The 13,139-nt window shown below is 51.3% G+C and overlaps 1 non-coding gene across 1 annotated transcript; it reads right to left on the bottom strand.

Moving 5' to 3' along the window:
* Window positions 1-4,264: 4,264 nt before the first annotated feature.
* Window positions 4,265-4,337, bottom strand: TRNAK-CUU (transfer RNA lysine (anticodon CUU)). The gene has a single exon. It is a non-coding gene; the product is annotated as a tRNA-Lys (tRNA).
* Window positions 4,338-13,139: the final 8,802 nt, after the last annotated feature.

Raw genomic sequence — 13,139 nt, 5'->3', positions numbered from 1 at the left:
GGTGGTGGGTGCCAGGCCTGCCCCACACATCTGGGGACAGGGGACCCCCCCTTCTCAAGCTGTAAACTGCGGCTAAGGATCACAGCTGTCATCTGGCACACCCCGGGCACACGTGGGGTCCCTACTGTTGGGGCGCTGTGCTGCCAGACGCCAGACCTGGCATAAGACAGACCCCCCCAGTGGCCTCTGCACTGAGGCCGAATGACCACACAGGGGCCCCTTCTTCCAGGAGGGCAGCCCCATGGGGAGCCCAGGTCATATCCTCCCTGTTTGGGGAAGGGGATCTTCTGGAAGCAAAAACATGCTATTTACACGGGTTGAGAGAGAGAGATCGCGAGCCTGGGTCTCCGTTCTCAGGGTAATTACTTAGCTAGCATCCTCCAGAAAGGACAACACCGTTCTTGTTTTCATCTTTACTGTCACCATGAGGATGTAAGGGAACCCATTTAATGGAGCTGAGGAGACAGCATACTGGTTCTATAAACACACTCTCAGGCCTGAGGCTCCTAGGTCCCAGGTTCATTCCCCCTCACCTCCATCAGCCACAGTTGAGCAGGGCTCTGGCAAAAACCGAAATGAAGCAAAACACCTATTTAATGGTCTTCAATCCAGGGCCATCATCTTCCCTTTGAAAGTCCACCTTTGGGCGGCCAGGGCTCCTGCGGGCAGCTCTGTCCTTTTGTCACTCTGCCCGAGGACCTCTGGTCCTTTGAGCTCGAGGCTCGTGCAAGTCCTGTGCTCTACTGCTGAGCCACCTCCCCTGGACTAGGTGGTCCTGGGGGCATCTTCCATGTTTCTTAGCCCCAACTCCAGGACCTACTTGATAGAAAATATCAAGGCTACTTTCCCCCCAAGTTAATTTAAAAAATGTATTTATGGGGCCAGGCAGTGGTGCACCTGGTTAAGTGCTCACATTACAGTGCACAAGGACCCGGGTTCCAGACCCTGGTCCCCATCTGCCGGGGGAAAGCTTTGCAAGTGGTGAAGCAGGGCTGCAGGTGTCTCTCTGTCTCTCTCTATCTCCCCTACCCCTCTCAATTTCTCTCTGTCTCTACCCAATAATAAATAAGATATCTAAAAAAATTAAAAAGAAAATGTATTTATTTAATTATATGTATTTATTTGTTAGCTAGAGACAGCCAAGAATTGAGAGGAAGAAGGAGATAGAGAGGGAGAGAGACAGAGAGACACCTGCAGCCCTGCTTCACCACTTGTGCAGCTTTTCCCCTCCCCACGGCAGGTGGGGACCAGGGGCTTGAACCCGGGTCCTTGTGCATTGTAACAAGTGCACTTAAGTGCATTGTAACAAGGGCACGTGCACCATCACCTGCCCCCCCGAATTTAATTATTTATTAATTATAAGAGAGAGGAGGAAGAGACAGGAGAACCAGAGCATCCCTCTGGCACCTGCAATTCTGGGGACCGAACTCAGGACCTCATGCTTGAGAATTCAGTGCTTTATCCACTGTGCCACCTCCCAGGCTGCTTTAATTAAATCATAAGAATAAAAGACTTGTTTTTATTTGTGATTAACAGGGGGTTACAAGATTGTAAGATCGACCCCACCAATGTGTCCTGGAGCTCAGCTTCCCCAGAGCCCCGCCCCACTAGGGAAAGAGAGAGACAGGCTGGGAGTATGGATCGACCTGTCAACGCCCATGTTCAGTGGGGAAGCAATGACAGAAGCCAGACCTTCCACCTTCTGCATCCCACAATGACCCTGGGTCCATGCTCCCAGAGGGTTAAAGAATAGGAAAGCTATCAGGGGAGGGGATGGGACACAGATCTGGTGGTGGGAACTGTGTGGAGTTGTACCCCTCTTGTCCTATGGTTTTGTTAATGTCTCCTTTTTAAAATAAATTAAAAAAAGATCATAAGATGACAGGGTCTAGCTCCACACCACCCCCTCCCACCTCCCGAAGAGAACCATCAGAATTCTCAGTCTCAGAAATAGTTTGCTTATTTAAAAAAATAATTAAAAAAATATTTTTCCTTGTCTGTTGGAGACAGAAGAATTGACAGGGGAAGGGGAGATAGAGAGATAGGTAGAGAGAGAGAGACCCCTGCAGCCCTGATACGTGCAGCTTCATGATACGTGAAGCTTCCCTCGCCCCCTTGCAGGTGGGGACTGGGGTCTTGAGTCCGAATCCTTGCGAATTACAGCGTGTGCTCTCAGCTAGGTGCTTCCTTGCCAGCCCCTATCTATCTATTTATTTACTTATTTACTTATGCCTTCAGGGTTATCATGGGGGCTCAGTACCTGCACTGCGCATCCACTGCTCCTGGTGGCCATCCCCCCCCCATTTTGTTGCATAGAACAGAGAGAAATTGAGAGAGGAGGGAGGGGAGAGAGAGGGAGAAAGAGAGAGAGATGCCTGCAGACCTGCTTCACCACCTTATGAAGCGTCCCCCCTGCAGGTGGGGAGTGGGGACTTGAACCCAGTTAAGTCCTTGGGCTTAACTGGGTGCACCACTGCCTGGCTACCAATATTTATTTATTTATTTTTTGTGATGAAAAGTGGGTTTACAAGGTTGTAAGATGTCCAGCTGCATACTACACCCACCACCAGAGTTCTGTGCTCCTACCCTCCCACCTCCCTAAGAGAAGCACCAGAGTGCTCACAGATCTCTGAAGCATGTTAATTATTTGCTTCTGAGAAACAGTTTTCTTCTTCCTTCCTTTTTTTTTTTTTTTTTTTTTGCCTCCAGGGTTATTGCTGGGGCTCAGCTCAGTGCCCACCACGAATCCACTGTTCCTGTTTTTTTATTTTTCTCCCCTTTTGTTGCATTGTTGTTTTATCGTTGTGGTTATTATTGTTGTGGTTATTGATGTCGTCCTTGTTGGATAGGACAGAGAGACATGGAGAGAGGAGGGGAAGACAGAGGGGGAGAGAAAGACAGACACCTGCAGACCTGCTTCACCGCTTGTGAGGCGACTCCTCTGCAGGTGGGGAGCCGGGGGCTCGAACCGGGATCCTCACGCCCGTCTTTGCACTTCGCGCCATGTGTGCTTAACCCTCTGCGCTACTGTCCGACCCTCACTCTTCCACTCACTCACTCTTTCTTTCTTTCTTTCTTTCTTTCTTTCTTTCTTTCTTTCTTTCTCTCTCTCTCTCTCTCTCTCTCTTCCTTCCTTCCTTCCTTCCTTCCTTTCTTCATGTCAGTTCTGTAGGTACCACATACAAGTGAATCCATCTGGTAGTCATCTTTTATCTCTGCTAAAGATTTACGTGTGTGTGTGTGTGTGTGTGTGTGAGAGAGAGAGAGAGAGAGAGAGAGAGAGAGAGAAGGAGAGAGGGAGAGGAGAGAGGGGGAGAAGGAGAGAGGGAGAGGGAGACGAGACCAGGGCACCATTTGGCTCTGGTGCCAGGAGGGGAACCTGGGAGCAGGTGAGCATGGCCTGTGCTCTGCTGCTGAGTCCAGTGGGGCGCTAAGGCCCTGCTTCTCCTGAGGGCAGGGCAACACCCCAAGTGGCTAGGCTGACACTCCCAGTGCCCCCCAACTTCCAGAGTGGAACCGGAGAGTCTCTGGGAGGCCTGAGATACCTTTCTCTATTAGTCAAGGCTCAGCCTCAGGAAAGGGAGCAACTAGCTAATTCAGGAGTCAAGGCCTCCTTTTGCCACCCATTTCTCAGCTGGGAGTGACCTCTGCCCTCAGCCAGGGGGCCATTAGCATTAGCGTGGCTTGGGGTGGGGGTGTGGGGGCAGGTCTGAACTCAAGCAGTTCCCCACCTTCCTATTCTGCTCCCCACAACTGAGGTACAGGGTTGCTTTAAGGGAACAATAGACCCGTCCGTCTCAGAGATAAGCCCTCTGGGCAGCGGGCAGGAAGGCCAGCTTTCTTCCGTGCCCTCACTGTCCACCTCTGCCTACCCCTCCCCTTCCTCCTCGTGGCCCCAGGTACACAGCTCTGTGTTGCTGAGGAGTTATTCTGATGCAGTCTCCGCCCCCAGGTTTTACTACGCCGCGCGAAACCCTAGCATTGCCCCCTTCAACCAATCCTGGCCCTACACGTCACCCCTGGTTGTCGCCCAATAAAAGGCCCCCTCACCCCCCCCTCTCTCTCTGGGCTCTCAGCTCTCCCTCTCTGAGGTCTCGATCCCTGCTCTCCCCCCGTGGTCGGCCATTGCTGGCTGGCTCCACGTGGTCTATATGTACCAACCCCCCCCCATCCTATAATAAAGATTTGTGTACCCCTTTGCTCTGGACGTCCGCTCTCTTCTCCGCCGTGCAGCCCGACACCAGACCACCTCAACAACATCTGGCGCCCAACGTGGGGCTCGAACCCATGACCCTGAGATTAAGAGTCTCATGCTCTACCGACTGAGCTAGCCGGGCCAGCTGGAGCCATCCGGAATTTTAACAACAGCTCTGGGGTGTCCCGAAGAGATCTCACAGCCCAGCACAGAGACAGATAGCAGCCTTGTAAGATGGATCTGGAAGGAGAGACCCTGTGTTGGTGATAGGGGGCGAGAGGCAGATTAAGCTAGGGGGCCCCAGGGTGGTGCTTGTAGGGCAAACTGAGCAGAGCGGAAGGTGCCCAGCAGCAGAGGGGAGGGCAGCACCGTGCAGGCTGGGACGAGGCCCTGCTTCTGTCTTCCCGACACCCACAAGTACTAACAGAGACGGCAGGAGAGAGTCTCTTGTGCTCTGTTGGCCATTTTTGATCCTATGCCACATTTCTTTCTTACTTTTGAAAAAAAAATTTATTTATTTATTCCTTTCTGTTTCTCTTGCTTTATTGCTGTAGTTATTATTGCTGTTGTTATTGATGTCGCTGTGTTGGATAGGACAGAAAGAAATGGAGAGAGAAGGGGAAGACAGAGAGGGGGAGAGAAAGACAGACACCTGCAGACCTGCTTCACCGCCTGTGAGGTGACCCCCCTGCAGGTGGGGAGCCGGGGGCTCGAACCGGGATCCTTTCGCTGGTCCACGTGCTTTGTGCCATATGTGCTTAACCTGCTGCACTACCGCTCGATTCCCTTCCTTTTTTTTTTTTTTTTTTACCCTATGTGGATTTTTTTTTAGAAAATTTCATTTATAAAAAGGAAACACTGACAAAACCATAGGCTAAGAGGGGTACAACTCCACACAGTTCCCACCACCAGAACTCCATATCCCATCCCCTCCCCTGACAGCTTTCCTATTCTCTATCCCTCTGGGAGCATGGACCCAGGGGCATTGAGGGTTGCAGAAGGTGGAAGGTCTGGCTTCTGTCATTGCTTCCCCAATGAACATGTTGACAGGTCGGTCCATACTCCCACTTTTGTTCCTTCTTGAGCTTTTGTGATTCTCCTGCTTCTGGGGGATTCAGCCTTCCCTTTCCTTCCATTTCTCCCCCTCTCTTTTTCTTCTTCCTCATTCTCTCTCTTTTTCTTGCTTCCAGATGGGGGGGGAAGAGAGAGAGGGGGTGAGCACACAGCACTGCCCCACTGCTGGATCGTCTTGCATGGAGGGCATGTGCTCTGAGGGCTGAACTGTCATTTGGCCTCCTGCCCTTTACCTCTTCCTGAACCTCCTCATTTTGTTTTATTTTATTTACTTAATTTATTTTATTTTTATATTTATCTATTCCCTTTTGTTGTCCTTGTTTCATTGTTGTAGTTATTATTGATGTCATCATTGTTGTTGGATAGGACAGAGAGAAATGGAGAGAGGAGGGGAAGACAGAGAAGGGGAGAGAAAGACAGACACCTGCAGACCTGCTTCACCACCTGTGAAGTGACTCCCCTGCAGGTGGGGAGCCGGGGGCTCGAACCAGGATCCTTATGTTGGTCTTTGTGCTTTGCGCCACCTGCACTTAACCCGCTGTACTACCGCCCGACTCCCTATTTTATTTAATTTTAATTTTATTTTACTTTGTTTGCCTCTAGGCTTATTGCTTGTGCTTGGTGCCAGCGCTACGAATCCACTGCTCCTGGCAGCCATTTTCCTCATTTTACTGGATAAGACAGAGAGAAATTGAGAAAGGAGTGGGAGATAGAAAGGGAGATAGACACCGCAGACCTGCTTCACCGCTTGTGAAGCAAACCCCCTGCAGGTGGGGAGCTGGGGGGCTCCAACCGGGATCCTTGTGCTGGTCCTTGCGCTTCAAACTATGTGCGCGTAACCAGGTGCGCCACCGCCCGGCCCCCTCCTCCCTTCTGCTTTAATCCCTCAACTGGGGTCTGGCCTCTCACTCCCCAGAGCTCTGACTGGGAGCTAGAGCTCTCAGGAGTGGGTAGGGCCTCAGTGGGCAGGAACTCACTCCCTTCCCCTTCCCCTTCCTTCGTGGGGAGCAGGGCAGGTGGGTGCCGAGTGATAGGTGGGTGTTGTGGGGAGAGGCGGTGTGAGAAGCGGGCTTCTGGGAGCACCAAAGCTCAGGGACCAGCACCCGTATCGCACCGTGTCCCCAGAGGCCCAGCCACTCAGTGGCAAACCCAGTTGCAAGCTATTTCTGGCGTGTGCATGCGTGTGCTCATGTATGTGCATGCCTGAGGGGGCATGTGTGCATGTGTGTGTGGCTCACACGCCGGGATCCCCCCCATTCATATCAACTGTCAGCAAATCAGAGGCATCCCTCCATCTGCCAGGGTTCATCATATTAATTAACCTCGTTGGGGAACTGGGTGGGTGCCGGCCAGAGGGCCCCCGGGGGAGGGTCTGGGGAACACAGGGTGAGGGAATGGCCTCCACATTGCTGTGCCTGAATCTTCCGGGTCAGAATTTCCACGTTCTGATGGGCTGCGGCCGGCACATCCCTGACACAGGGCCCTGGATGAGACCATGGTGTCCACACCTCAAGATTACCCCCCAGTTGCATGGCGTGGCGGGCGTGGGGGTGGGGGAGGCCGGGTGGGGAGGGGCTGGGAACTTGACTGGGAGGCTGGGGCTGGGTCCAGACCCACCAGGGTCTGGAGCTACACGGACGCCAGACGCCAGATACCAGCCCCGGCTGCTCTCTCCCACTCCGGCCAGGTCGCCCAGCCTGAGCGCCCACCCTCCACCACCCACGGGGACTGGTGGTGATTCTCTCCTGCCTCCCCCATCTGTCTCCCTGCCCTGCTGGTCCTCAGGCCCCCGCCCTGCAGCTGTGTACCCCCTCTTAGCCAGCTCACAACCTCCTCTCCAGCCTCCTCTTCTGTCCCTCTTTCCAGCCTCCCTACAGACCCTCCTGTCTCCCCAAAGCCTGGTCATCCATCCTTGCTGGGATCTTGAGCCCCAGTGGCCTTGGAGGGGTGGGGGCTCCCCTCTGTGTCTGCACTTTCCCTGGTTCTTTTTCCTCCCTCTCTCCTCTTCCTTTCTCTCTCTCCCTCTTTGTTAAATTTTTAAAAATATTTATTTATTCCATTTTGTTGCCCTTGTTTTATTGTTGTAGTTATTATTGTTGTTGTTGATGTCGTCGTTGTTGGATAGGACAGAGAGATATGGAGCGAGGAGGGGAAGACAGAGAGGGGGAGAGAAAGACAGACACCTGCAGACCTGCTTCACTGCCTGTGAAGCGACTCCCCTGCAGGTGGGGAGCCGGGGTTCGAACCGGGTTCCTTATGCCGGTCCTTGTGCTTTGCGCCACCTGCGCTTAACCCGCTGCGCTACATCCCGACTCCCTCTTTTTTAAATTTTTAAAAATATTTATTTATTCCATTTTGTTGCCCTTGTTTTATTGTTGTAGTTATTATTGTTGTTGTTACTGATGTCGTTGTTGTTGGATAGGAAAGAGAGAAACGGAGAGAGGAGGGGAAGACAGAGAGGGGGAGAGAAAGACAGACACCTGCAGACCTGCTTCACCGCCTGTGAAGCGACTCCCTGCGGAGGGGGGGGGGGGCTCGAACCAGGATCCTTACGCAGGTCCTTGTGCTTTGCACCACCTGTGCTTAACCCGCTGTGCGCTGTGCTACCGCTCGACTCCCCCCCTTTTTTTTTAATTATCACCAGGGTTATCACTGGGGCTTGGTGCCTACACAGAACATCCACTGCTCCCTGCAGCCATTTTTCCTTTAAAAAAATTTTTTTTTTTTTATTAGCGAGGACAGAGAAACCTAGAGGGGAGAGGGAGACAGAGAGGGAGAGAGGAAGAGAGACCCCTGGAGACCTGCTTTAGCTCTCTTTGAGCTTCCTCTCTGCAGGTGGGGACTGGAGGCTTGAGCCCTTGTGCATGGTAACACGTGTGTTCCACCAGGCGCACCCCCCGCCCCCAGTTCCATTTCTATTGTGGCTGCTGTCGAAAGTTTGTTTTCCATCTGTTGCGCACAGCCGTACGGCCTGATTTATGCCGTCCCCTCCACCCTGGACCCACTATTATGCACCTTTTCATTGCCTCCATGGCCTTATGTCTGCACAATTCCACTGCTCTCCTCTGACTTAATTTCAGATAGATAGATAGATAGACAGACAGACAGACAGATGGATAGACAGAATGTACACCAGAGGGAGAAGGAGAGACACTGCTCCTGGAGCTTCCTGTCGGTGTGCTTGGTGCTCCCACGTTGTGCTGGGGTTTGAGTCCAGGCCCAGAGCACGGCAAAGTCACAGCCCTGAGTGAGCTGTCTCCCAGCTCCTCAATCTGCTGTCCATCCCTTCTGCTCCTTCCTTCACCCGTGAACAAAACCCCTGGGTGTTTGTCTTTCTCTGCCTTACAACTGTGTGGAGTGCAACCCCTCCAGGCCCACAGTCCTATCTCCATGGTCAAGTAGCATTTTACAATATGCCAGCCACTTTTTTTCTCTAGTTATCGATGTGTGTGCCCCAGGATGATTTCTAAGTCTTGGCTACTGGGACCAGTGCTTTGATGGACACTGGATGCAAACACACACACACACACACACACACACACACACACCACACACCACACACATATACACACACATAAAACACACATATACACACATAACACACACAACACACACATATACACACATAACACACACATACACACACAACACACACATATACACACATAACACACACATACACACACAACACACACATATACACACATAACACACACAACACACATATACACACATAACACACACAACACACATATACACACATAACACACACATAACACACACAATACACACATATACACACATAACACACACAACACACACATATACACACACATAACACACACACACACACACACACCTCTTCAATTCAATGTCTCTCTGTTCTTGGGGTACATAGCCGGAAGCAGCCACACAACATCATATAATTCACACCAAGACTGAGCTATGTTGCCAATTCACACCAAGACTGATCTACGTTGCCACTGAGCCCAGGTCCCTGGGGGTGGGGGGTGGGGAGGATGGGACATGGCCTTGTATATCACCTTTGTCCTGCAACTTCTTGGCCAAGCAAGCTGGCTTCCCCCTGGGGCTCTGGGTGTGAGCTAGTAACCCTGGGCCTTCAATATCTCCGGATGCTAAATTGAGACAAAAGACCCACAATTCTCTGCAGAGAACCCTGCCCCCACCTTGGTTAAAAGTCCTGTGGGGTGGAGACAGGGTCACAACCACCCCCCTTTCCCCTAGAGCCCTGTTATCAGAGCCAGGCCTGGTCCTTGGGGAGCCCATGAAGAAAAGGGAACCCCTATACCTTTCTAGGGAGAGATATAGGCAGGCGGGGGGGGGGGGAATCTGGATCAACTAGCCAATGTCCATGTCCAGCAGAGAAGCAATTACAGAAGCCGCAACTACTTCCTTCTACAACCCGAAATTTTGGTCCATACTCCCAGAAGGGGAAATGTTAGGGGAAGATGACCAAAGGGCTCTGAACTGTAATTCTACCAGGACCTGGAACTTTTGTGACTAGGAACCTTTGTTTTTGACCCGTCACTGGGAGGGAAGAGATTTTTGGGAACACCTGAGAAAGTCAGGTACTGTTTGGCTTCTCTGAGAGGGAAGAGGAAAAGGGAAGGACAAGTGTGGTTTGATTTCAGTCTTAATTGGAACATAGAGAATTGAAACGGGGTCGGGTGGTGGTGCACCTAGTTGAGCGCACGTCACAATGTGCAAAGACCAGGGTTCGTGCCCTCAGTCCCAATCTGGGAAATTTTGGGGAGTGGTGATCAGGGCTGCAGGTGTCTCTCTGTCCCTTTCTATCTCCTCCTGCCCTCTCAATTTCTGGCTGTCTCTATCCAATGAATAAATAAAGATAATGAAAAAATTTGAAAGAAAGAAAGAAAAAAAAAAGAAAATATGACATTTTAAAAAAGAGAGAACTGAAACACATGAACTTGAAAAAAGTATATATATAGTCAGCCCATAACTATGACCTTGGGAGAACTGTTTTTTATTATCTTTATTTATGGGATAGAGACAGCCAGAAATTGAGAGGGGAGGGGGAGATAGAGAGGAAGAGAGACAGAGAGACACCTGCAGCTCTGCTTCACCACTTGTGAAGCTTCCCTCCTGCAGGTGGGGACTGGGAGCTTGAACCCGGTCTTTGTGCACTGTGATGTGTGCACTTAACCAGGTGCACCACCACCTGGCTCTGACCTTGGAAGAACTATGACAGTTACCAGTGGGGGCAGAGCACATAACATTGATGGTATGGAGTTATATCCTTATTTTCTTATAATCTTGTAACTCATTATTCAATTGCTAATAAAATTTTTTTAAAAGAGAGGGATACCCACCTCCCAGGCCCCCTTCCTGCTTCCAGCATTATGCTCAGCTGTTTCCCACCATCCTGGCATCTGAGAGAAAGAATTTATTTATTTTTTTAAGATTTAAAAAATATTTATTTATTTATTTCCTTTTGTTGCCCTTGTTTTCTTATTGTTGTAGTTGTTGTTGTTGTTGATGTTGTCGTTGTTGGATAGGACAGAGAGAAATGGAGAGAGGAGGGGAAGACAGAGGGGAGTAGAGAAAGACAGACACCTGCAGACCTGCTTCACCGCCTGTGAAGTGACTCCCTGCAGGTGAGGAACCGGGGGCTCGAACCAGGATCCTTGCACCAGTTGTTGCGCTTTGTGCCACCTGCGCTTAACCCACTGCGCTACCGCCCGACTCCCTAGCTCTTTTTTTAAGAGACTTGTTTCAGGGGCACGGTGGTGGCACACCCAGTTGAGCGTACATGTCACCATGCACAAGGACCCAGGTTCGAGCCCCCCACTCCCCACTTACAGGGAGGCTGCTTCATGATGTCTCTGTCTCTCTCCCTTTCTGTCTCACTTCACCTCTCAGTTCTTTTTTTTTTTTGACAGGACAGAGAGAAATTGAGAGGGGAGGGGAAGACAGAGAGAGGGAAAGGGGTCAGGTGGTAGCACAGGGGCTTAGGTGCACATAGTGTGAAGCACAAGGATCCCGGTTCGAGCCCTCGGCTCCCCACCTGCAGGGGAATCGCTTCACAGGTGGTGAAGCAGGTCTGCAGGTGTCTGTCTTTCTCTCCCTCTCTGTCTTCCCCTCCTCTCTCCATTTCTCTGTCTTATCCAACAACGACGACAGCAATAACAACAATGGAATAAAGATGGCCACCAGAAGCAGTGGATTTGTGGTGTAAGCATTGAGCCCCACCTATAACCCTGGAGACAAAAAAGAAAAAATAAATAAATAAATAAGAAAAGAGAGGAGGAGAGAAAGACTGACACCTGCAGCCCTGCTTCATTGCTTGTGAAGTGACCTCCCTGCAGGCGGGGAGCCGGGGGCTTGAACTGGGATCCTTGCATTTTGTACTATGTGCACTTAACCTGGTGTGCCACTGCCTGGAGGGGGGTGGGGTGTGGATGTACCCAGCAGTGAAAGCAGCCCCCTCAACCCCCCACTCAGGATGGGGAGGTCAAATATGCCTGCAGATTCCCTAATGGGCTCAGCTGTGAACCTCTGGCCCCCAGTCCCAAGAAGGCCCCACTGTCCCCAATTACTCACTCAGACCCAGGCCTAGGCCAGAGGTACCCCAATACCTGGGGCCCCACCACTAGAGGGCTCCCACTGCCCCCCAACCATAATGACACAGCACCCCCCCCCCATGCCTGCCCCATCTCTGGTGCCCTTAGCACCCAAGGGAGCCCAGAGTCACTGTCCCCTTCCATGTGGCAGTGGGACATGGAAGGACTCTCCCAGGCCGCAGGGAACAGAGCTACATTCCCAGTGGCTCGGTCCTGGCCCGAGGGGACCCCAGCTGTGGAGTTAAGTGTGAGACTGGGGGGAGGTGGCCAGGGCCACCGTGCACAGGCCACCACGTGTGTTCTCCTCAGCGGTCATTTCCCTGCTGCCCTGCGTTGCCCATGTAAGAGGCTGTAGTCACTCACAGCCCCCGGTGTCCCGCCATCACCCTTGTTTTACAATACCACCACCAGCCAGGGCTGAGCAGTGCTCTGATCTCTCTCTCTCTCTCTCTCTCTCTCACACACACACACTTTCTTACTTACTTACTTATTATTTATTTATTTATTAATGAGAGGGATAGGAGGAGAGAGAGAGAAAGAACCAGGCATCACTCTGGCACATGTGCTGCCGGGGACTGAACTTGGGATCTCCTGCTTGAGAATCCAATGCTTTATCCGCTGTGACACCTCCCAGACCACTATTATTTATTTTTTAAAAGGATTATTTAAAATGTTTATTTATGTTATTATCTTTATTTATTTGATAGGGACAGCCAGAAGTTGAGAGAAGTGGGGAGACAGAGACAGAGAGACAGCTGCAGCTCTGCTTCACCATCTGTGAAGCTTCCCCCATGCAGGTGGGGAGCGGGGACTTGAGCATGATAACGTGTGCTCAACCAGGTGCACCACCACCTAGCCCCTGAACAAAACACTTTCCAAAGCATGGAACATGGAACATAATTTTTCTGATTCAAAGTGGGACAACCAGATCCCCGTTTTGTGGCCTTGTTTAACGCTAGGAGACCTTCCAGATACAAACTTGTTCAGTTTTTGTTGTTGTCGTCCTTGTTTTTATTTTTTTTTATTGTTGTAGTTATTATTGTTGTCGTCGTTGTTGGATAGGACAGAGAGAAATGGAGAGAGGAGGGGAAGACAGAGAGGGGGAGAGCAAGACAGACACCCGCAGACCTGCTTCACCGCCTGTGAAGGGACTCCCCTGCAGGTGGGGAGCCTGGGGCTCGAACCAGGATCTTACACTGGTCTTTGCACTTTGCGCCACGTGCACTTAACCTACTGTGCTACCACCTAGCCCCCCCACTTGTTCAGTT

The sequence above is a fragment of the Erinaceus europaeus genome, unplaced genomic scaffold, assembly GCF_950295315.1.
Source record: "Erinaceus europaeus unplaced genomic scaffold, mEriEur2.1 scaffold_664, whole genome shotgun sequence".
NCBI lineage: Eukaryota > Metazoa > Chordata > Mammalia > Eulipotyphla > Erinaceidae > Erinaceus > Erinaceus europaeus.
This window is presented reverse-complemented; position numbering and strand designations above follow the sequence as displayed.